The 25,016-nt window shown below is 33.7% G+C and overlaps 1 pseudogene; it reads right to left on the bottom strand.

Moving 5' to 3' along the window:
- Nucleotides 1–25,016, bottom strand: part of LOC101151043 (bifunctional methylenetetrahydrofolate dehydrogenase/cyclohydrolase, mitochondrial-like) — a 104,764-nt pseudogene that overhangs the window by 74,090 nt on the left and 5,658 nt on the right.

Below are 25,016 nucleotides of genomic sequence, written 5' to 3' on the forward strand. Positions count from 1 at the left end.
ACATCTACAAAATATATGTTACACAAATGTGTCTAAAACCTATAGATTTACATTACATATCCAAACAGACAGAACTGAAAATATGCTATTGAATACATAGTTGCACAAAAACTGTATTTGCAACTTACATTTCTAATAAATGCTGAATTTTTTTCTCTGTTGAAATAAAAAAATACGAAGCTACTTTCTAATGCTACTGTACAGTTTCAAAGGTTTTCAAATGAAAAGAAGTTTCCATAATTAGGTAAGTATTAAATTATGTTTTATGAAGAATTATAAGTAAAAACAAAAGATCCTGTCAAATTGTGAAACAAAATTTGGGATTTAAACAGAATATGTGGAAGTATAGTAGACTTTAATATTATTGCATGTATATATTAAACAATTTCAACTTTTATCCTAAATTCAGGGGTATAAGTGCAGGTTTATTACATAGGTATATTGTGTGATGCTGAGTATTGGGGTACAGATAATCCCATCACCCAGGTAGTGAGCAGAGTAGCTGATATGGTTTGGCTTGTCCCCACCCAAATCTCATCTTGAATTGTAACTTCCACAATTTGTACATGTCATGGGAGGAACCCAATGGGAGGTGATTGAATTATGAGGGAGAGTCTTTCTCATGATGTTCTCATGATAGTGAATGATTCTCACAAGATCTGATGGTTTTAAAAATTGGAGTTTCCCTGCACAAGCTCACTCTTTGCCTGGTGTCATCCATGTAAGAGGTGACTTGCTCCTCCTTGCCTTCTGCCATGATTATGAGGGCTCCCAGCCATGTGGAAATGTAAGTCCGTTAAACGTCTTTCTTTTGTAAATTGCCCAGTCTTGAGTATGTCTTTATCAGCAGCATAAAAACGGACTAATACAGTACTCAATAGGTAGTTTTTCAGCCAACGTCTCCCTCTCTCCCTCCTTCATTTAATAGTCCCCAGTGACTGCTGTTCCTATCTTTATATCACTGTGTACTCAATGTTACTCATTGTGTGCTCAATATATCTCCCACTTTTAAGTGAAAACTTGCAGTATTCAGTTTTCAGTTTCTGTATTAATTCACTTAGGATAATAACCTCCACCTTCATCCATGTTGCTGCAAAGGACATGATTTTATTCTTTTTTAAGGCTGCATATATTCTGTAATGTATATGTATCACTATTTTTAATCCAATCCAATGTAAATGGGCACATAAATTGATTTCAAGTGTTTAGTATTGTGAATAGTGCAGTGACGAACATATAAGTGCATGCATCTTTTTTGTAGAACAATTTATTTTCCATAATAAATACAATGGAATTGCTGGGTTAAATGGTAGTTTTGTTTTAGTTCTCTGTGAAATCTCCAAACAGCTTTCCATAGTGGCTGAATTAATTTACATTTTCACTAAAAGTATATACACATTCCCTTCTCTCTGCATCCTTGCCAGCATCTGTTATTTTTTTTTTTGAGTTTTTAATAATAGCCATTCTGACTGTTTGAACTTATTCCTTTAATCTAACTAAAATTTTGTATTCATTGACCATCATTTCCTCAAACCTCCTACCCCTTAGCCTCTGATAACCATGATTCTACTCTGGTTCTGTGAGTTCTACTTTTTGATGCCACATATAAGTAAACTTATGTTTTACTTTTCCTTCTGTGCCTGGCTGTTTTACTTAACATCTTTCTGGTTCATCCATTCTGATGCAAATGACAGAATCTTTTTCTTTGGTAAGGCTGAATAGAATTCCATTGTGCATATATATGTATATATCACATTGTGCATATATATATATATATATATCTCACATTGTGCGTATATATATATATATATCACTTTTTCTTTGTAAATCCATCTGCTGCTAGACATAGCTTGATTACCTGTCTTCATTATCATGAATAATGCTGAAATGAAAATGAAGGTGCAGATATCCCTTTGACATACTGACTTCATTCCCTTTGTATATATACCCAGAAGTGGGATTATTGGATCATATAATAATTCTATTTTTAGTTTTGAGGAGCCTCCATAATGTTTTCTGTAATGGTTGTAGTAATTTACATCCAACCAACAGTGTATCAGGATTCCCTTTTTTCCATGTGCTCATCAAAACTTCTTATTTGTTGTCTTTTTATAACAGCCATTTTAACAGATGTGAGGTGATACTTTATTATAGTTTTAATCTGCATTTCCCTGACGATTGGTGATGTTGAGCATTTAAAAAATATATGTCCGTTGGGAGGCCCAAGTGGGCGGATCACGAGGTCAGGAGATCGAGACCATCCTGGCTAACATGGTGAAACCCCGTCTCTACTAAAAATACAAAAAAAATTAGCCGGGCATGGTGGCGGGCGCCTGTAGTCCCAGCTACTCAGGAGGCTGAGGCAGGAGAATGGTGTGAACCCGGGAGGTGGAGCTTGCAGTGAACCCAGATCGTGCCACTGCACTCCAGCCTGGGTGACAGAGCAAGACTCTGTCTCAAAAAAAAAAAAAATATATATATATATATATACACAAAGAAGGCCATTTGTATGCCTTCTTTGGAAAAATGTTTACTCAGGTCCCTTGCCCATTTTTCAATTGGGTTTTTATTTTCTTAATTTAGAGTTATTTGAGTTTCTTATACATTTTGGATATTAACCCTTCATCATATATATGGTTTGCAAATAGTTTCTCCCATTTTTTAGGTTGTTTCTTCATGCTGTTGATTGTTTCCCTGATAGTGCAGAATCTTTGCGGTTTGATGTAATCCTGCTTGTTTATTTTTGCTGTTGTTGTCATTGCTTGCAGCGTCATATTAAAAAAAAATTATTACCCAGATCAATGTTATGGAGATTTCCTACTTTGTTTTCCTCTCGTAGTTTTACTTTTTCAGGTTTTATGTATAAGTCTTTAACCGATTTTGAGTTTTTTTGTGTGTATAGTATGAGGTAAGGGTCTAATTTCATTCTCTTACTTGTGGCTATGGAGTTTTCCCAACACCTTTTATTAACGAGATTGTCCTTTTCCCATTGTGTGTTTTGGAACCTTTGTCCCTAATCAATTGACCTTTAGTATGTGGGTGTATTTTTGGACTCTCTATTCTGTCCCATTTTTGTGTCTGTTTTAATGCCAGTGCCATGCTGTTTTGATTATGATAGTCAGTGTAATACATCCAGCTTTATTCTTTTTGCTCCAGATTGCTTTGGTTATTTCAGGATCTTTTGTAGTCTCACAAATTTGAGAATTGTTTTTAACCACTTCTGTGAAAAATGTCATTGAAATTTTGATAGGGATTGCCCTGAATCTTAGATCACTTTGGGCAGTATTGATACTTTAGTAATATTTATTCTGCCAGTTCATGAACATGAGATGTTTGCAATTTTGTGTCTTCTTAAATTTTTTCATAAATGTTTTATAGTTTTCAGCATACACATCTGTCACCTCCATCGTTAAATTTATTCATATGTATTCTTTTTTGTAGCTATGATAAACATGGTTAGTTTCTTGATTTCTTTTTTTTTTTTTGCATAGGTCCTTGTTAGTGAATAAAATAATACAGAGTTCTATATGCTACAAGATTTTGTATCCTGTAACTTTACTGAATTCACTTATAACTGCATTTATTTACTGAATTCATGTTCCTTATTCTACCACCACATTTTCTTGATATTTTGGTTTATATTTTTATTTTCTCTGGGCATTTTATTTTGTTCCAGTTAAATTTTGTTTGGGTTTGTTATTTTGTGCTTAATTTCTAGGAAGAGAAAAAGACCTGTTAAATTTAGAACCCCCATATTCAAAGCAGACATAAAACTAACTTTACATGTTTGAACTAGGAGAAGATAAAACATGTAATTTTAAAATTTTTTTGAGATGATTACATTTTAAAATTAATATTGTAATGAGTACTTTACCTTCATATCAAATGCCATCATCTAAATATCTAAAATATTTTTTATATCTGAGTTTCTTATTCTAAGAGAAGCCATAAAATATGGGTAAGCATTTTGACATCTAGCACTGCAAAAGTAAAAAACTTTGCTTTACAACATATCCTTGTTAGATTATATATAGGGTAATCACATCATAGATGTTGAAATTAATCTCATGTTCAGAGTAGATCTTGTATAACCCTCCTGAATTTCAACAGTGTGCCTCACATAGCTTATCAGACAGAATTGTTCTTGTATAAGTTTTCATGAGACACCACAAATTTAGGATACTTCTACATTTCTCTAGAATGAAATAATCTGAAACCCATTCTTCTACTGAAAATTGAATTTCAGTATGACTCACCCAGTTTTCTGATGATTCACAGTTTCATAAATTTGTTGATTAAATTCAATAGGTTTATAAACAGTGTAAAAGTAATTGGCCCCAAAAGAGACTCAAAGTTTGACCATGGTCTCTATAACAAAGCAGCTAGCATTTTCCAGAGTTGGGATAGAGATAAAACAAAATAAACACAAAAATAATGGCATATGTCTTATATGTGTAAACAAACTAAATGATATTTAAAGTAGTTTAAACAAAATATAATAGTCTCTTAATCACATGTGGCAGATACCATCACTCAAAAATTCTAAGAGTACATTAACAGCCTGATTAAATAATTTAGTGGTCACTTATTGGACTGAAAGGCCCTAAGATTTATTTCTTTCCATCTCTATGTGCCATATTACTAGGGAAGACAACCCAGGCTCAGTGGAATCATGAAGCAAGGAATCAATTTCCTTTCCCTAAGAAAAGAAGCCCACAAAATATTTGTACTCACTTACAAACTTAGCCAAAAGGAAAACAGTATAAATTACTAAGGCTAAACAAAACAATGGATCCTTTCTTCAGTAGCACAATGGAGAAGAAGAAAATTCCATTCTATAGAACTAATCAGGCCTAGAAAAAATATAATAAATCAAAGAAATAAGAAAAAGTAAAAATAAAGAAATTTTAACACATAATTTTTATGTAAGTGTTTCATTATCAAAAATCCCTTGTTTCTAATAACTACATAATGTTGGGAATGAAAGACAAGGAATGTTAGAATTGCAGAAGTAAACCTTTGATATTAAGCTATACCTGATACCTATTACATCTTAACAAATCCAGAGTAATTCTGAAAAGTTTCTATATTAAATATAATTACTTGTTTTATATAAGACACTATATTTTCAAAAAACAAATTTGAATTGAGTTTAATTTTAATTTTAATTACATTTATGAAATTGAATTTTCATTTTCACTAAGCCTTGTCCTTGAAAAGAAATTCATTATATGCTTATTGCATAAAAGATACAATTAGAGCTAAATGCTTTATGTTTAGCTATTTAAGAAAATAACACTTCACTAATTACTTTTAATCTGTTAGTAAAAGACAATAGATAATAGGTGTGATTGGAACCACCATATTTATAGAATTCTCTAAAATATTATTTGCTTACATTGAGCTTACTTTAAACAGGAGATTTTCAAACATAGAAAGTTATTTTGAAATATACACAAAAAGATAAATGTCAAGGTAAAGGAGTGAACTTATGAGCTGACAATGTAGTATGTTAAACACACTTCTGAATGTTTTAATTACATTTCCTGATTCAATAAATCAAGTGGGAAATAAATATTTGAAATCAAGATTAATAATAAAACCCTACAGTAGTGAGTGTTAAGCACAATTTAGAAAATATATGTATATTTATATATGATTATTTATAATACTCTCCATTTAATCTCCTTCAGATTTCTAAGGACATAAAAATAACGCTTTAAAGAACACTGGACTCTGGATATTAACTAGTTTGCATTTTTAATTTTGCCAGTAAACAGAATGAAACATAAAGCAGATAAATCATTAGTGAAATCTGTCCACATTATAAGTGACCAATTAAATACAATTCCTTTCTGCTTCTGTGGTTTACTGCCTTATTACAGTTACCTTCCTGACATTAACTATTTTTATTTTCACCTTATAAATAAATGTGCTCATTTCTAGTTTCAGCTTTAACATGTAAAGAGCTTACAATTTCCTGTTCTTAGAAGAAAAAGCTCACTGTTTCTGGATACATTCAAGAACCGAGGTCATAGAGCAAATCACCATTCCCAAAATCTGAAAAGATAGGAGCATCCTGGCATATACAACTATATATATAATATATATAATATATTATAGAAATATATAAAAAAGTAAATTGATAATCTTTATGAAGTTTGGTAGTATCTATTAAATTTTAGAACACTTTGACCTAGAAATTTTAATTCTATGAATTTATCAAAGAAATGTAGTACTAATAATAAGTTGCAGTTTCTAGTAGGTTTACTGGAGTAAGTTTTATATCAAAGAGAAAAATATAATTAAAAGATGCTTAATATTCCAAAATGATTTTGTTCTATGGTGATTAATCTGGAAAATAGTTATATTTTAAACTAAAAAATCCAATTGCAAAAATAAAATGTATAGCGGATCCCGTTCTTATAGAAATACAGCATGAAAATGAATGAACAGAGCACAAACATTTATTTTATTAATTGACATATTATAATTATACATCTTTATGGGTTACAATTTGATATATGGATACATATACATATCTTCTAATAATCAAATGTTAAAACTCACACATCTATCACTTAAAACATTCATCATTTCTTTTTTGTAGAAACATACAAAATCTACTCTTTTACCTGTTTGAGACATAAAATACCTTATTTTTACTATAATCACCCTGCTATGCATGACTAATGAACACTTATCCTTTCCTTTTAATTGTAACTTTGTACCCGTTAACCATCCTCTTGCATCTCCCCTACCTGCTCCTCCCTAGTCTCTGGTAGCTACTGTTCTATTTATTACTTCTATGAGAGTAATTTTTTTAGATTTTGCATATGAATGAGAACATGTGGCATTGGTCATTCCATGTCTGGCTTATTCCACATAACTCTATGTCCTCCAGTTTCATCTATGTTGTTGCAAATGACAAAATTCCATTTTTTAATGGCTGAATAGTACTTTAATGTTTATATATCACATTTTCTTTATTCGTTCATTGGATGAACACAAATTAATTTCATGTGTTGACTACTGCGAATAGTGTAACAATAAATATGGGACTTCAGGTATTTCTTCAACATACTGATTTCATTTCCTTTCAATATATACTCAGTGACGAGATTTCTGAATCATATAGTTCTGTGTTTTTTTTTTTTTTGGAACTTCTCTACTGTTTTTTATAATGGCTACAATAATTTACATTTTCACCATCACCGTGCTGTGGCTCCCTTTTCTTCACATCCTCACCAACACTTGTTATGTTTTCTCTTTTGAGTAATAGCCACAAATTACTAATATTTTAATTCAAATTCTAAACTGTGATTATTGTGAATTTATATAATTAATTTGAGGCAGAGGGACACTTTCAAATATAAATGTAAAGAATTATACATGGAAAGATATGCTCAAATGTGAACATTATTTTGGTGTATACACTAATGATTAACATGTCAAATGACTGTATTCTTGGGCAAGGATTTGCCTTGTCAGTCAGCCAAAATGATCTGAGAATGGATTGTAGGCCAGATACTAAGTAACATAATATTTTCTTTAGAATATACTTTTTCATCTTTAGAATTAAATAGTTTAGTAAATTATGTTACCTTGCAGCTTCCTCTTTGCTAATTAGTAGTGCAAAGAAAGAAAACAAAGCAACATTTCAACTAATGTGAATGGAATCTATGTGCAAATTTTTATGCTAAGCAGTAGTTGATTCGAAAATAAAACAGACTTAACTTCTAACAGTGGAGAAATAAATAGACCACTAAGAGCAGTTAAATAAGCATGTTCCAATGTATGTCATGAATAAAACTTGCCATCAGCAAAGCAGTCTGAAAAGAAATGAGAGGAAACAATTTCATTCAGCAAGTACTAATTAGGAGATTGGCCTCCATGATAAAATGGTAAGGCTGTGACTGGTCACAGACCCTCAAAAGACCTCTCCATTCTTTTAATTAGCTGTCCAGTTCTTCTCAGTGTGAAAGGATGCAGCGTCTCATATTGGCTGCTTGCTTATTCTCTTGCCTATATAAAATACTGGCAAATGACATTTATTAAATTAAGTTATTCTAACCAAACATGCTGCCTGTTGCATTATATGAAAGGATGTTTTTTAATTTAACTGCTTTGCTGTGGGACGGGGCTATATTTTTTACATGTAAGAATTGACTCAAAGATATAATAAACTAAGAATACAAGAGGTTTGGTTTATATAAGCTATTTTTAACTTACTTTTTAGATTTTCAGAGTTTTCCATCTCCATTAAAAAAATACATCTATTAATTAAAAAAACCATCCAGCTTTGAGATTCTGCCTCCTTTGAAGTTTGCACTCACAGTTCCAATTCTAGGTTTTCACAATTATATTGATTTAAATGGCAGGTGTTTAATCTGCTGCAATGCCACATTTCAGAGCATATGATTTTATTTCACTTGTACACCAAAGCTTCAAAAACAATCACTGGATATTAACTCATTCATAAGCACGACAATTCTTATAAGTGGGATTCTAACATGAGCCTATTTTGTTGATCTACTTCTCATGGTCTTTTTCTTCATTTTTCTTATTTTCCGTTGAACCAGTTTGGCAGTTAAGATTCTAGTGTCTATCTATGGATAGCATTTTGACTACAATGTCAAATGGCTGGTTGCCTTTTCTTCCAAATATCAGTAGTCCAGGTCCTCTGTCTTTGCAATAATCAGCATAGTAACATTTGGTTGAAAGAACATCTGAATTAGTGTGAGTCAGATCTAAGTCTAATTCTCCACTCTGGTCTCTAGTTGTGAGAACAAGCTCTAGGATGATGGGTGTATCACTTAGCATTCAGTAAAGGAAAAAAGAAACCATACCAATTCGTCTAAAATACAGAAATCAATATTTTAAAATATGTCAATTAGATAAAATTATTAACTAGCTGACTTCAAAGATAAGAAGATAACTTTAAGGTATTACAGAGGTGGCAAATGCAGGGAGTAGGTACCCTCCTAGATCTGAAGAAAGTTGGTAAGAGGGTGGAAAATTTAGGAATGAAGAACGGTACCTTATGGAGCTCAAACTCTGTCCTTCGAGGAGAAGGTATTACGTTTTCCATGAGGTATCTCAACTCCGAGGAGCCTCGTTGGCTTGGGACACAGACCTTAGAAGAAAAGGCACAAGCTGGCTAGTGCTAACGTCTTGGATATAAGTGTCTGTGAGAGTTGTAAAACCTGCAATTGGATACATCTCCCGCCACAGAAAAGAACTGCTATGAAGGATGAATAAGCATTGGTGGAGTGATACTCCGAAGAATGAAGTCAGAAAGCCCACAGAAAATGCATACAAAGCTGAAAGGGAATGGAAAGAAACTTTTTTCTTCTGTAGCTTTCCAGTCTTCCTTGAGGATCCCCTATTTTCAGATACTAACAAGGAGCCATCTGGAAAAACAAAACTATGGTTTGCAGCAAACAAGTATGAAACTCTCTAAAACTGATGTTATTTTCATCATACACTACTACACTGATTATTACAAAGACAGGGAACATAGGTTAATATTAGGAAGAAAGATATCCAGCCATTTGACATTGTAGTAGTTTACCCAGAATTTAGCTGCAAAACTCTATGTAGCATCACAGAGCAGAGTATAGAAAGGTGAAGGTTGGAAGCTGACAGATTAATAACTTAAAACTTGTCACAATAGGGATAATATGATGTATTTAGAAATAAAGAATAGATAACTTATGACATGTAATATATAATATACATAATGGCAGACACTCAGTGTGTGAAAATCGTACTACTGATAATAATGATGATGATGTTGGTGGTAATAAACTGAACATCCTGATTCTTTGCCTGGAGATTATTATAACCTTTAAAAATATTCAACCCTGACATTAGATTGTTCCCTCCTTCAGCACCAGCATTAATTTTCTTGAACTTTTTATACGTTATCTTGCTGTAAGTAACCATCTGTGTTCTAACATATTTAAATAAGAAAACTAGGGAGAATTAAGAATATATAAAACATATAAATAATAAAATACTACCTAATAAACTCAGACAGAATTTGTGTCTTGCAGTTCTTTTGGCTGAAATCCATTTGTTATTATCCATAATATAACTAGTCACATTGTGTGGTGATAAGTTGTAGTACAGGAACATTCTATAATCTGCCAGTGAAGTCTATTAAATCTCAGTCTTATAGTGGATATGTGTGCCAGGGCTGTGACATTCACAAATGTATCTTTATTCATGTAGATTTCTTCCCTCTGCCTGCTTCTTTTTCTGACTAAAGCATTCTCAATCTATATCCTTGCAGTCCCACACTTGTTGATCATTGCCAACCCCACCAGATGAGACAGAAAATTTGAAGGTGACTGGAACGGGGAAGAATGTCCTTCCTCAGCTATGAGTAAGTTTCACAGTTGTCCTCTGTCAAGGTGCTTTAACCTGGAGAGTAGGCTTTTTTATGTAGAAGACTCTATGTGTATTTTACATCAGTTACTTTCCCCCTGTGCCAGCCATAGCCTATAGGGGATCTTTCTTTGATCTCCAACATTGTAACCCGATATGGTTTCAGGAGAGAAAGCCCATGAAAGTATGGGGGCTCCCCTAAGACTGTGATCTCAGGAATTCCTTACTCTGAAGCTGTTCCATCCTTACTGTCCAGCAATTTATAGTTATCATTTAAGTGTTTCTACCAGTTGTAGCTTCAGTGGCTTCTGCTCCAGGTAAGCAGGTCTTAGTGTGTATATGAAAATGTTTTAATTTTTTTTTCCACAATTATTATTATAAGATTATGAATTATGTAGCTTGTAGAATAGCTTAGAAACCATAGAGCCCAACACCTCACTTAATCAGAAATTTTGTTTAACTTCTACAAGTCAACTATTACTTAATGCAGTTGTTCTATTTATACTGTTGTTAGCAAAAGATAACTGAGCAAATTGATTTTTATCTGATCATCTAAAATCACTAACTCTATTTACACGTGTGTGTTTATGTGTGTGTGCATATTTTAAGTAGCTTGTCTCCACAGTACCTGAATATATAAATCATATTTTAAATAATAACTAATCTTGAAGTCATCTATGATATGCAAATAAATGTAGCTTAATGGAGGAATGCAAAACCATCGTAAAAATTTTCAAATATTTGCCCTATGGAAGTTAGTTTTTAAATATAAATGAGTAGAGAAATATTGTACATATATACTATTTGAAGGTTTCCTTTGTTTTTTTTCTTGATATGATGTTATAAAAGGATTATTGAGAATTATTAATTTGTCATGTACATATAATAGTAATAGAGTTAACTAGCATTGTATTCGTTCAACAAATATATATACTTATTGAACACTATGAATCATATTAATTCAGACATTTGATAAAAATTAGACACCTAGTATATATAAAATCTTTGGTTTTGAAAGTAAGTATAGAATTATATGCCAGTACAAAGGCATGAATATTGCCCTTATACTTTTATGTACGTTATTTAAATCACACAAAAAAAGAATTTAAAATTTCAGTTAGAATGTGAATTATAATGCATTGTTTTTTTGCTTGTATTTTCCTGTTAAGTACATCTTTATATATATATACCAATTGTCTGTGTGGAAACTATCTTTTGAGATGTGCCTATTTATGTCTTTGGCCCAGTGGTCTTTAGTATTTTTGGTCATTTTTTAATTAATTTATAAGACTTTCATATACATATACTGAAAAGAAACTTTTGTTGGTTATATATGTTTGTTTCACTATTCATGTTTTCCATAAAATAAGTGTTTAATACATAATAATTAAATACATTTTTAAAATATTTAATTTTTCCAGCAACATTAATTTAGTAGACTATTATTTTCTTAATATGCTGTAATAACATCTCTGAAATATAACATAGCACTTTAAAATTCTCAGTTTTTCACAAATGGTGTACCTTGTACCAATACAAAATTTTAAAATTATTATGTCTTTACTTGCTATACTTATATCCTCTGCCATATCTCCTTCTTCTTAATTTCTATTTCCCTTCTTTTTCTTATTTTTATTCTTCTTTTTCTTATCACCTACTTTCTAATTTTTTTTCTTCCCTTCTATTCCCTATATTCCCCTGGCTATCCTTAACCCTTACATTTCTTTCTGAATTTTAAAATCAGCATATATTTTATTTTAAAAACCCTGTAGAAATTATATAGAAATTTTCTTAAAAATCACCCTTAATTTGTAGATTAATTTAGGGACAATTTCCATCTACATTAAATTTAGTCATGTATCCGTGTCCATGATATATCTCTATTTATTTAAGTCTTGTTATTTCCTCCAATATTTTTTTTCTAATTTTTTTTCTGTAATGTTTTGACACATCAGTCCCAGCTTATTTGTTTTCAATTTTAATTTATGGAAGATAAACAATTTAAAATCAAAAGTGTGTTTTAGTATGATACTCTCAAAACTAAATATAAAATTTTAATTTAAAACATTTTTGAGAACTTCTAATCTGGACAATGGCATAGACTTGTTTCTTTTTCTCACCCAATAAGTGTAAATCCTAGAAATAATGCAAAAGAAAACCAAAGGAGAACTCTAGGTGGTAGAAAGAGGTATGCAAATTGAAGTGAGAACCCAGAACTTGAGGAATAACATAAAAGCAAGGGTTTTTTTGTTTGTTTGGTTTGGTTTGATTTTGTTTTTGTCCCTGTACCCAATGGAAGAAGGCAATCCAGGCCTGACATTTTCTGATCCAAAATTTAACAATGGAAGGCATTCTAAGTAGGTTCATTCCTTTCTAGGATGGAACTGGAGTCCCTCAGAAACACCAGAGAAGCCTTACCTCACCACCAACCATGTAAGACCTTAGCAAATAAATAGAAGTTGTGATCAAAAAGAAACAAAAGTAAATTATAGAACTTCAAAAATATAATAACAGACATTTAAAAATAAACATGCTGCATGGACTCAATAGTAGACACAGAATGACAGACAATGAAATTAGCAAAGATGAGGAAAAATCAATAGAGTTTACCCAATCTAATAACAGAGAAAACAGATTTACAAAAAGTGAAGAGACTCAAGCACCTGTGAAGACCTAACAAAAGATCCTATATTTTATCACAAAAATCTCAGAAAGAGAAATGAAAAAGAATTGGGCTGAAAGAGTGTTTGAAGAAAATGACCAAGAATTTCCAAATTTGGTAAAATACAGAAGAGATTTTTAAGAAGCTAAGCAAATGTCAAACAGGAACAATTCAAAGAATTCTATGCCAAGACATATCACAATTCAAACTTCGAAAAGCAGAAGACATAAAAAATGCTGAAAGCAGGAGAGAAATCAATCATTAACTACGGGGGACACCAATTTTATAACAAAGGATTTTTTATTTGAATCCAAGGAAGCCAGAAGAAAAGAAAAAACTTTCAAGCCAGAATTCTTATCTAGTAAAGTAATATTTTCAGGATGAAGTTGAAATAAAGACACTCTTAGATAAAGAAAATATAAAAGAATTTGTTGTTAACAGACTTACCCTGAAAAACTGGCTAAAGTTTTCTTCAAACAAAAATGACATGATAAAAAGAAAACTTAGATTTTCAGGAAAAAAAATACCAATGGTAAGAAATATGAATTCATGCAATTATGTATCTTATGATATTCAGCACATCATAATATGTGGGATGCAGCAAAAACAGTGTTGAAAACGTATAGCAATAAATGCTTATATTAGAAACATGAAAGGGCCTCAAATCAGTAGGTTAAGTTGCAATCTCAATAAACTAGAAAAAAAAAGCAAAAAGGTAAAAGGGAATAGCAAACATAAAAGTAGATATCAATATAATTAAAATAGGAAAATGAAGAAAATCACTAAAAATAAAGCTAGTTATTAAAAATAAATAAATGAAATTGATAAACTTCTAGAAACACTGTCGAAAAGAAAAAGAGAGAAGATACAAATCACCCATATGTAGATTAAAATAGGAAATACTGTGGCAAATTCTGAAGTCAATAAAAATAATGGAATACTATAAAAAATGGTTTATGATTCAACATCTTAGGAGAAATGAATCAATTTCTTGAAAGCCGCCGTGTTAATCCATTCTCACATTGTTATAATGAACTACCTGAGATTGGATAATTAATAAAGAAAAGAGGTTTAATTGACTCACAGCTCCTCAGGCTGTACAGAAGCATGGCTGGGAGACCTCAGGAAACATACAATAACAGCAGAAGGTGAAGTGGAAGAAAGCATGTCCTACATGACTTGAACAGGCAGAAGAGAGCAAACGGGGAGGTGCTACACAAATTTGAACAACCAAATCTCATGATTACTCACTCAAGATCATAAGAACAGCAAGGGGGAAATTCACCCCCATGATCCAATCACCTCCCACCTGGCCCCTCTTCCAACATTGGGGATTACAATTTGACAGGAGATTTAAGCAGGGACACAAATCCAAATCATACTGTTCTGCCCTGGCCCCTCCCAAACCTCATCTCCTTTTCACAGTGCAAAATACAACCATCCTTTCTCAACAGTCCCCCAAGTCTTAACTCATTTCAACATTAACTTGAAAGTCCACAGTCCAGAGTTTCATCTAATACAAGTCAAGTCCCTTCTGTCTATGAGCCTGTAAAGCCAAAAATAAGTTAGTTACTTCCAGGATACAATACAGGTACAGGCATTGGGTAAATACACCTGTTACAAAAGGGAGAAGTAAACCAAAACAAAGTGGTTATAGGCCCCATGCGAGTCCAAAACCCAGCAGGGCAGTCATTCAATCTCCAAGCTCCAAAATCATCACCTTTGACTTCGTGTCTTACATCCAGGCTGCACTGATGCAAAGGGTGTGCTCCCAAGGCCTTTGGCATATCCTCCTCTGTGGCTCTGCAGGGTACAGGCTCCACAGCTGCTTTTGTGGACTGGATTTTAGTGCAGAGGTTTTTCTAGGCACATGGTGCAAGCTGTTAGTGGTTCTACTATTCTGGGGTCTGGAGGATAGTGGCCCTCTTCCCACAGCTCCTTTAGGCAGTGCTCCAGTGAAGACTGTGTGTGGGCTTCCAGCCCACATTTCCCCTCTGCTCTACCCTAGTAGAGGTACACAGTGAAGACCCGGCCCCTGTAGCAGACTTCTGCCTGGACATCCAGGCTTTTCCATACAACCTCTGAAATCGAGTCAGTGGTTCCCAAGCCTCAACTCTTGTCCTCTTGTCTTCTGTGCACCCACATGAAAGCTCCCAAGGCTTACAGCTTAACCCACTGGAGCATCGGAATGAGACATATCTAGGACCCTTTTCGCCATGACTGAAGCTGGAGTGGCTGGGATGCAGGGAGTAGTGTCCTCAGGTTGAGCAGAGCAGCAGGGTCCTGGGCTGGCCTGGCCTACAAAACCATTCTTCCCTTCTAGGCCTCAAGGCCTGTGATGGGAGGTGCTGCTGTGAAGGTCTCTGAAATGTCTTCAAGGCATTTTCTCCATTGTCTTAGCTATTAATATTCAGGCCCTCTTTACTTATGCAAATATCTGCAGCGGGCTTGAATTCCTCCCCAGAAAATGGGTTTTCTTTCTTTTTCTTTTTTTTTTTTTTGAGATGGAGTTTTGCTCTTGTTGTCCAAGCTGGAGTGCAATGGCACGATCTTGGCTCACCACAACCTCCACCTACTGGGTTCAAGTGATTCTCCTGCCTCAGCCTCCCGAGTAGCTGGGACCATGGCCAGACTGCAATTTTCCAACACTTTCTGCTCTGTTTCCCTTTTAAACATTAGTTCAAATTTCAAACCATCTCTTTGTGAATACTTATAAAAGAACACTTTCAGAATAAGCCTCTTGAATGCTTTGCTGCTTAGAAATCTCTTCCACCAGATACCTTAAGTCATTTCTCTCAAGTTCAAAGTTCCACAGATCTCTAGGGTAAGGGCACAATGCCACCAGTCTCTTTGCTAAAACACAACAAGAGACACCTTTACTCCAGTTCCCAATAAGTTCCTCATCTCTATCTGAGACCACCTCAGCCTGAACTTTATTGTCCATATCACTATCAGCATTTTGGTCACAACAATTTTACAAGCCTCTAGGAAGTTGCAAAATTTCTCTCATCTTCCTGTTTTTTTCTGAGCCTTTCAAACTGTTCTAACCTCTGCCCATTACCCACTTCCAAAGCTGCTTCCAAATTTCAGGTATCTTTATAGAAATGCTCTATTCCTAGGTACCAATTTTCTGTATTAGGCTGTTCTCTCATGGCTATAAAGAACTACGTGAGACTAGGCCATAAAGAAAATAGGTTTAGTTAACTCTCAGTTCCTCAGTCTGTACAGGAAACATGCCTGGGGAGACCTCAGGAAATTTACAATCATGGTAGAAGGCAAAGAGGAAAGAGGCACAGCCTACATGGCTGGAGCAGGAAGAAGAGAGCAAATGGGGTGATGCTACACACTTTTAAACAGCCAGATAAACAGCCAGATATCGTGAGAACTCACTCAGTATCATGAGAACAGCAAGGGGGAAATCTTTCCTTATGATCTAATCACCTCCCACTAGGCCCCATCTCCAGCACTGCGGTTTACAATTTTAAATGAGGTTTGGGTGGGGACAAACTTTAAACCGTATCAGCCAGAAATAACTGAGACTCAACATATTTTATAGATAATGTGAATAGTCCAATAACCATTAAAAGGAATTAAATTTATATTAGAAAGCTTCCAAGAAAAATAATCAGATTCAGATGGTGTCACTCAAGAATTCTACTAAACATATAAAGAAGAATTACACAAATTGTCTACAATTATTTCCAGGAAATCAGAGATGGGGAAGAACTTCCCACCTCATTTTATAAAACCAGTATATTCCAGATGTCAAAATCATAAAAAGAGTGTACAAAAAAGGAAATAGACAAACTAAAATTATCATGAACTTAGATGCAAAATTCTAAATAAAATATTAACTGTTTCTAATAAATATGCAACAATATAAAAATAACTATATACCGTGACCAAATGTTATTTATTCCAGGTGTGCCAGGTTAGCTGAACATTCAAAATTCAATTGCTTTATTTATCATATAAATAAATCATATATTTATGTATTTATCACATAAACAAGCTAAAGAAGAAAAATTATTATATATAAATTAACATGACAGTACATTTAACAAAATTTGACAATCATTCCTTATTAAGGGAAAAAAACTATCAGAAGCCTGGGGAAAAAATTTAAACTTCTTCAACTTAATAATAAACAGCTATAAAAAGTCTATAGTTAACATTGTCTTAATGGTGAAAGACAGAATATTTTCTCCCTAAGATTAAGGACAAGATATTCATGGCATGTCTATTTCACAATTCTGATTCTACATTGTACTGGAAATCTAGGTAGTGCAATAGGAAAATAAAGGAAATAAAAGGTGTACATATCAGAAAGGAAGAAAGAAAATTATAGTATTTTTAGATGACATGATTGTTTATGTAGAAAAAGCCAGGAATTTTAAAAGAAAAAGTTTTCCTGGAACTAACAAGTTTATCATAGTCACAGACTGCAAATTCAACAAAAACATAAATTCTGTTTCCACATACAATGATTATGTGGACACTGAAAAAAATACAATAATATTCACAAACAGGCTGGGCGCAGTGGCTCACGCCTGTAATCCCAGCACTTTTGGAGGCCAAGGCGGGCGGATCACGAGGTCAGGAGATCGAGACCATCCTGGCTAACACGGTGAAACCCCGTCTCTACTAAAAATACAAAACATTAACCGGGAGTGGTGGTGGGCGCCTATAGTCCCAGCTACTCGGGAGGCTGAGGCAGGAGAATGGCGTAAACCTGGGAGGCGGAGCTTGCAGTGAGCCGAGATTGCACCACAGCACTCCATCCTGGGCGACAGAGCAAGACTCTATCTCAAAACATAAAATAAAATGAAATAATATTCACAAACAAATATTTAAAAATAAATTACTTGAGTATACATTTAACAAAATAAAACAACTACAGGATCTGCATCTTGAAAATTTTAGAAGGTGTGAAAGAAATCAAAGACCTTGAGTAGGCACAGTGGCTCATGCCTGTAATCCCAGCATTTTGGGAGATATATATATATATATATATATATATATATGTTTAGTTTTACAAAATATCTCAAAATCATTCCCCAGAGTGGCTCTATATATACTTTCATTGCCATCATCAATATATAATCAATTTTTATGTATAACATATACATATGGACACACACACACACACATATATATATAAAGAGAGAGAGGTATATGTATATCTATATAGATCATAGATTTGAATAAAAAGATATAATTTTTTTAAACCTAGGAGGATGCTGTCTGTTTAGGCCAAGACAGTAGTTTTTTTGTTTGTTTGTTTTTTTATTGAGACAGGGTCTCACTCTGTCACCAAGACTGGATGCAGTGGCGCGATCTCGGCTCACCGCAACATCCACCTCCCAGGCTCAAGCGATTCTTCTGCCTCAGTCTCCCAAATAGCTGGGATTACAGGCATGCACCACTACACCCGGCTAATTTTTGTATTTTTATTAGAGACGGGGTTTCACCATGTTGGCCAGGCTAGTCTCGAACTCCTGACCTCAAATGATCTACCTGCCTCGGCTTCCCAAAGTGCTGGGATTACAGGTATGAGCCACCGTGCCCAGCGAAGTTCTTGGACTGCAAAACAAAATCACAATCCATAAGAGCCTAGATAGAGAAATAGACACAATTTAAAACATATCTCCATAAAAGCCCATGTAATGTCAAAGAAAAAGGCAAAGACTGGAAAAAAAATATTTTCAAACCATGTATTTAAAAAGGACTAGTAACTAAAACATAAAGAACTCTTGAAACTGAAAAGTTAAAAAACAGAGCAAAAGATATGAAGAAACATTTCAATAAAGAAGACGGATGGCAAATAAGAAAATAAAAAGAATTTCGACATCATTAGCCTTCAGCAAAATGCAAATTAAAACTACAATGAAATATTACTAAACGTGTATCAGAAAGGCTAAAACAAAATAGTCAGCTACAAAACGATGGTAAGGATGTAGAGAAATTAATTATGTATTGATGGTGGCAATGAAAAATTATATAATCACTCTTGGGAATAATTTTGTGATATTTTGCAAAACTAAACATGTAGTTATCGTGTAACCCAGCAGTTACACTTTTGGGCATTTATCACAGAGAAGTGAAACCTGTACATGAATATTCACAATAGCTTTATCCAGGACAGTCAAACACTGGAAACAAGCTAAGTGTCCTTCAACAGATGAATGACTCCACTACGGTATGTAGCACACAGATAAACTATGGTCCAACATTTTATAGAATACTACTTATCAATAAAAAGGTCCAAACTATTGATACATGCAACCATCTAAGTCAATCTCCAAATAATTATTCTCAGTGAAAAATGCTAACCCCAAGTGTTACGTACTCTATGATTACATCGTATAATATTTTGTATTATGTTTTTATAAATGAAGAGCGTTATCAGTAGTTGCAAAAGGAGGAGAAAGTGATAGTAAAAGGGCAAGAAAAAAGGATTCTTGTGGTAATCAAACTGTTTGGTGTATTATGTCATTGGATACACAAATAAATTACATGGAATTATACATATAAAACACACACACATACATACACATTTCATAAGTATAAATGTGAAATTAGAATAAAATTGGTAGATTATCTCAACGTCCAAAAATATTGAGCCATTAATAGTAAAGAAAAAATAGAAAAAATACATACTTTTTGTTTTTGCACTCTGCATATAATTTCATCTCAGTTCAGAATCTTATAAATGCTAGAAATTAAACATTGGCTCAGTGTATTAGTCAGAAAATTAGAACTAATAGGATGTGGACACACAGACAGGGAAACAGAGAGACAGAGACAAAGAGACAGAGAAAAAGATTGATTTTAAACAATTGACTTAATTGATTGGCAAGTCTTGAATTTGAAGAGCATGCCGGCAGACTGGAGACCCAGGGAAGTGTGATCTTGAAGTTTGAAACCAAAATCAATCAGAAGGCAGAATTCCCTCTTCATCTAGAAAACTGGCTTTTTTTCTCTTAAAATCTTCAATTAATTAGACAATGCTTCACACATTATAGAATGAAACCTGCTTAACTAAAAGTCTATTGCTTAACTAAAAGTCTATTGATTTAAATGGTCTTCTCTAAAAGATATTACGATGACATCTAGAATAGCATTCGATCAATTATTTGAGTGACCACAGCCTAGCCAAGATGATGTGTAACACTAACCATCATGTTCAGTATTACTGTATTTTAATTGGGATTATTGTTTATACCTAGAATATGGATTGAAAACCAAATTCCCACACCTGTAGGCTTGTTTTTAATTATGATAAAGAGGAAGGTATCACTAGATTAAGAGTAATTTCAGAGACATCTGTGAAAATTTCCTACCAATTAAATACGCCAACGGACAGTCAAGAGACCCATAGCCATCTGTTATTTTGCCTGAACAGTGTATAAGACAATATGAAGACTTTTAGGTAAAACATGCATTCCTTAATTTGGCCAAGACCTCCATCTCCTGTCTCTTATGTTTACACCAATCTCAATTCACCCAATCCCAGGAAGAAATCTTATTTACAGTGAGGCTTGCAGGATTGTTAGAATTTGCAGGAGTAGTTCAGAAAGAAATGTGATTTCAAAGGAACTGATTTAGAAATAGCATATGGGTTTTCAGGGCAATAATTTATTTATTATCCTTCTTGTGAAGAAATGATCAAATATCTGTAATATTTTTCTTGTGTTCTAAGAACTGGAATATTTTAGAAAAGATAAAAATGTACTGCATCGCATGCAAAATGTAATAAAGTTAATGGTTTATTGTATATCAAGTTAAAAGGAAAAGCATTTATAGGAAAGTTAATATTTTACTTTATTACTTCTTTTGGGGCCATAACAAAAATGTACCATTGTGTTTTTACATAATATAGAAGTGCAGACATAAATATTTTTGTAAAGTACTCTAAGAAAAAACTTTTATTTTGTCCTGATTTTATAAATAGCTACAAAACAGAAGGAAAAAAATTCCTTTCTTACCAGAGCTTTTTGCCCATTCACAACAGATGTTGTTTCCACAAATTAGTTTATAATTTCTTTCATAACTCAAAGAGAACAACCCTTCAATTTATAGTCAGGAATAGATAGAGTGCTGCAGATAATTCTGGTAATTATGTAACAAAACTGCACTTTGCTATTTGAAAACCTTGGCCATCAATCATTCAGTTTAGTGTTGGGTTAACTTAATCTTCTGTTGCACCAGCTGTGCAAGGCTCAGCCACAAACACAGCAGATTTGCCAGACTTCTACTGAGTAAAGTGTAAATTATCAACGTGTAAGATAATAGGTAACTAGACACCTAGCCATCTAGTTAAATAGAATTGATCTGCAGTATATGCAACGACTGCAAAACTTTTTGGGGATTTGGGGGGTGGGAAGGCATAATCAATTTTTTACCACATAACACATCAATATAGTTGTTGCTTAATTTTTTAAAACTGTGTTTTTTTTTTCTAAACATGACTCATGGCTCAAAATATTTTCATTTATGCCATAACTTAGAGTCTTGGGTTGAGATAACTTTATTTTAGATACCATTGTTCAGAACAAAAGAGTCGTAATTTGTAAACAGTATGTAACTTATAAACAGTGTGTGGGAGAGGTTAGAAATTAGGATACTTTGTCCAGAAAAGCCGCAACTCCTAAATTAAGAGCCGATGCTCACTAGGTTTTTTTAACTTATGTAGTATTGTGCTCATTTTATATCTTATAGACATGAAATGAAATTTCATTAAAAGTAATTAAGCTGAATGTACTAGAGAACCATTGCTCATCTTAAAATTAATGTTGGTTAGTAATTTACATTTTTCATAGTATTTTCTATTCATTAATTTATTTGAAACTTGAAATATTTTGAAAAATAATTTATGCAAGATTGCTTATCCATATTACAGAAGATATTAAATTTCAGAGTAGTAAAATGACAGTTCAAATCTCACAGTATGCAGGAGGGAAAGGCCAAAATACAAGTCAATTCTACAATCTTGGCAATTTCTATTCGATGACCACATAAAAATATATATCTTTGTTATTTATAATACACATAAATTTATTACATTTAAAACATAAAAAGTATTATATTTTTATAAAGTATAAAAATATACTTTTTAAAAAGCACAAAAATATACTTTTTATATTTTATGTATATTTTTAAGTGAACCCGCCGTATTGGAGGTTATATGTTCCATGCCCTAATTTAATTAATCTAGTTTTTGTGAAGTCAGGATTCAAAAATACATGTGGATATTGAGAAGGAAACAGGACTTTTTGAGATATATAAAATATTGATTTAAGCTTGGCATGCTGAATGCTAACATTTTAAAATTAAATTGTAAAATTATTAAAATCATTAACACATTAGACATTAGCTGGAGAAAGCAAAGAAATGCCAGAACTTGCAGGCAGGCATGATGTCTCCACTTAGAAAGTGAAGACAGAAGCTCAAGTGTTACAAAGTCTAGGTTTCAGATTTTGGTGGTACTAATAGTTGGTATTGAAAAAGAGATACAAAAAGGAGGCTCTACATTCAGTCATGATAATAGGATACATCTGTTCACATTTCACTGTACTTTTACATAATTCTCATATGGATCAGTGCCACCAACAGGGAAATGACTCGCATAGCAGGACAGAGACTTTGCTACAGCAGATACTATCCCAAGTTTAGGGCAGAAAAAAGGCACAGACACAAGATAATTAAGATATGACTTATGATTTTGAGGGGACTCTCCTGTGATTATCTTCCCACAGAAATATCAGTTTGAACAACTATCCACAGCCTAAATTACCTTCACAAGCATTCAGAAAACCAAGTGAGAGATCACAAAACCTAGCTGCAGCACAGTAATAAAAAAAAGATACTTTGAAAGGAGTAGGAAAGACAGACATATTACCTGCATTACCTCTTCCTCAAGCACATTCAGTACAAAGTGGTGAGTAATCGCTTCCACTTGAGGGAAAGAGGAAAATGAACACAGTACTTTGCCTTAGACCCCAACACTGGATCAACACAGTAAAATCCAGTATTGCAAAGATCCCTATGCCCACATATTTCAGGACAGTATCTATGGACACAACCTCTAGACCTGCCCTAGTACCAGACAGAACCACACAGCCCAAGGCTTCAGTCTTGTATGATAGTCTCAATATCCAGGCTGCATTTCAGGTGGGCTGATTTCAGTGGTCCTGGGCTCCAGAGAACCCTCAGTGGTAGGCAGCTCTCAGTAGCCCTAGGCTTCTGGCACAAGTGCTCTATTAGCTGCATCTGCCCCAGGTTTCTGGCCCACCCTAGTGGCATGGCTGCTGTAATGGGTACCAGGCTTCTTGCAGCATCAGGCCATACACAGCTGCCCCACACTTCTGACACTTCTTAGTGCCATACCTGCTCCAGGGCTTTCCCAGACAAAGCCCGTCTGTGAAGACTGGAATAGCACCTACTTCATTACGTGTGTAGACATCTGCATATAATCACAAGGACCAAGAATAATCAGAAAAACATGACATCACCAAATGGACAAAATAAGGTAACAGTGTCTATCTCCAAAAAAATGGAGATCTATGAATTGACTGACAAATAATTCAAAACAACTGTTTTAAGGAAGCTCGGCAAACTTCAATAAAATATAGAGAAATAATTCAATAAAATGAGAAAAACAGTATGTTAACAGAACAAAAAATTTAATAGAGAGATTGAAATAATAATTCTAAAAAATGAAACAGAAATCAGAGCTGAGAAATACAATGAACAAAATGAGAAATGCAACAGAATGCATCAACAACAGCACATGGACTGAGCAGAAAAATCTGTCAATTCAAAAAGGGGATTTTAAAATATACCTTCAGAGGGAAAAAAAGGAAGAGAATAAATAGGAATGAAGAAAGATTATGGAATTAATGGTATAGCATAGCATCAAAGGAGCAAATATTTGAGTAATAGCAGTTAAAGAAGTGGAAGACAAAGATAAAGATATAAAAGCTTATTAAAGTAAATAACAGCAGAAAACTTTTCAAACTTAGGGAAAGATATACATATCCATGTACAGGAAGGTTAGATGTTTTTAATCAGATTCAATTCAAATAATACTATCCCAAGACGTTTTATGATAAAACTGTTAAAAATCAGGGACAAAGAGAGGATCCTGAAAGCAGCAAGAAAATAAGATGCAAATAACATATAAGGGAATTCAAATATGACTAGCAGCAGAGTTCTCAGCAGAAATCTTAGAGGATAGGGGAAAGTGATATTTGATGAAGAAAAATAAAAAGCATATGACAACCAATAATATTATACTCTGCAAATCTGTCCTTCAGAAATAAAAGACAAAAAAAAAAAATAGATTTTCCCAGGAGAATAAGCTCGGGGGGACCATTACCTGTTTTACAAGAAATGCTGAAAGGAGTTCTTCAAGCTGAAAGAAAAACATGCTAATGCATAACAAAAAAAATCTGAAAGTATAAAACTCACTGGTAAAAGTACACAGTTAAATTCAGAATACTTTAACACTATAATGCTGTTATATAAATCACTTATAACTTTAACCTGAGGGTTAAATACAAAACTATTAAAAAATTCCTACAATAATTTGTTAAGGGATATGCAGTGTAAAAAGATACAAATTGTGACATCAAAAATTCAACATAGGCCGGGCGCGGTGGCTCACGCCTGTAATCCCAGCACTTTGGGAGGCCGAGGCGGGCGGATCACGAGGTCAGGAGATCGAGACCATCCTGGCTAACACGGTGAAACCCTGTCTCTACTAAAAATACAAAAAATTAGCCGGGCGTGGTAGTGGGCGCCTGTAGTTCCAGCTACTCGGGAGGCTGAGGCAGGAGAATGGCGTGAACCCGGGAGGTGGAGCTTGCAGTGAGCCGAGATCGCGCCACTGCACTCCAGCCTGGGCGACAAAGCAAGACTCCGTCTCAAAAAAAAAAAAAAAAAAAAAAAAAAATTCAAC

Source organism: Gorilla gorilla, chromosome 2 (genome assembly GCF_029281585.2).
Source record: "Gorilla gorilla gorilla isolate KB3781 chromosome 2, NHGRI_mGorGor1-v2.1_pri, whole genome shotgun sequence".
In the NCBI taxonomy this organism is placed as follows: Eukaryota; Metazoa; Chordata; class Mammalia; order Primates; family Hominidae; genus Gorilla; species Gorilla gorilla.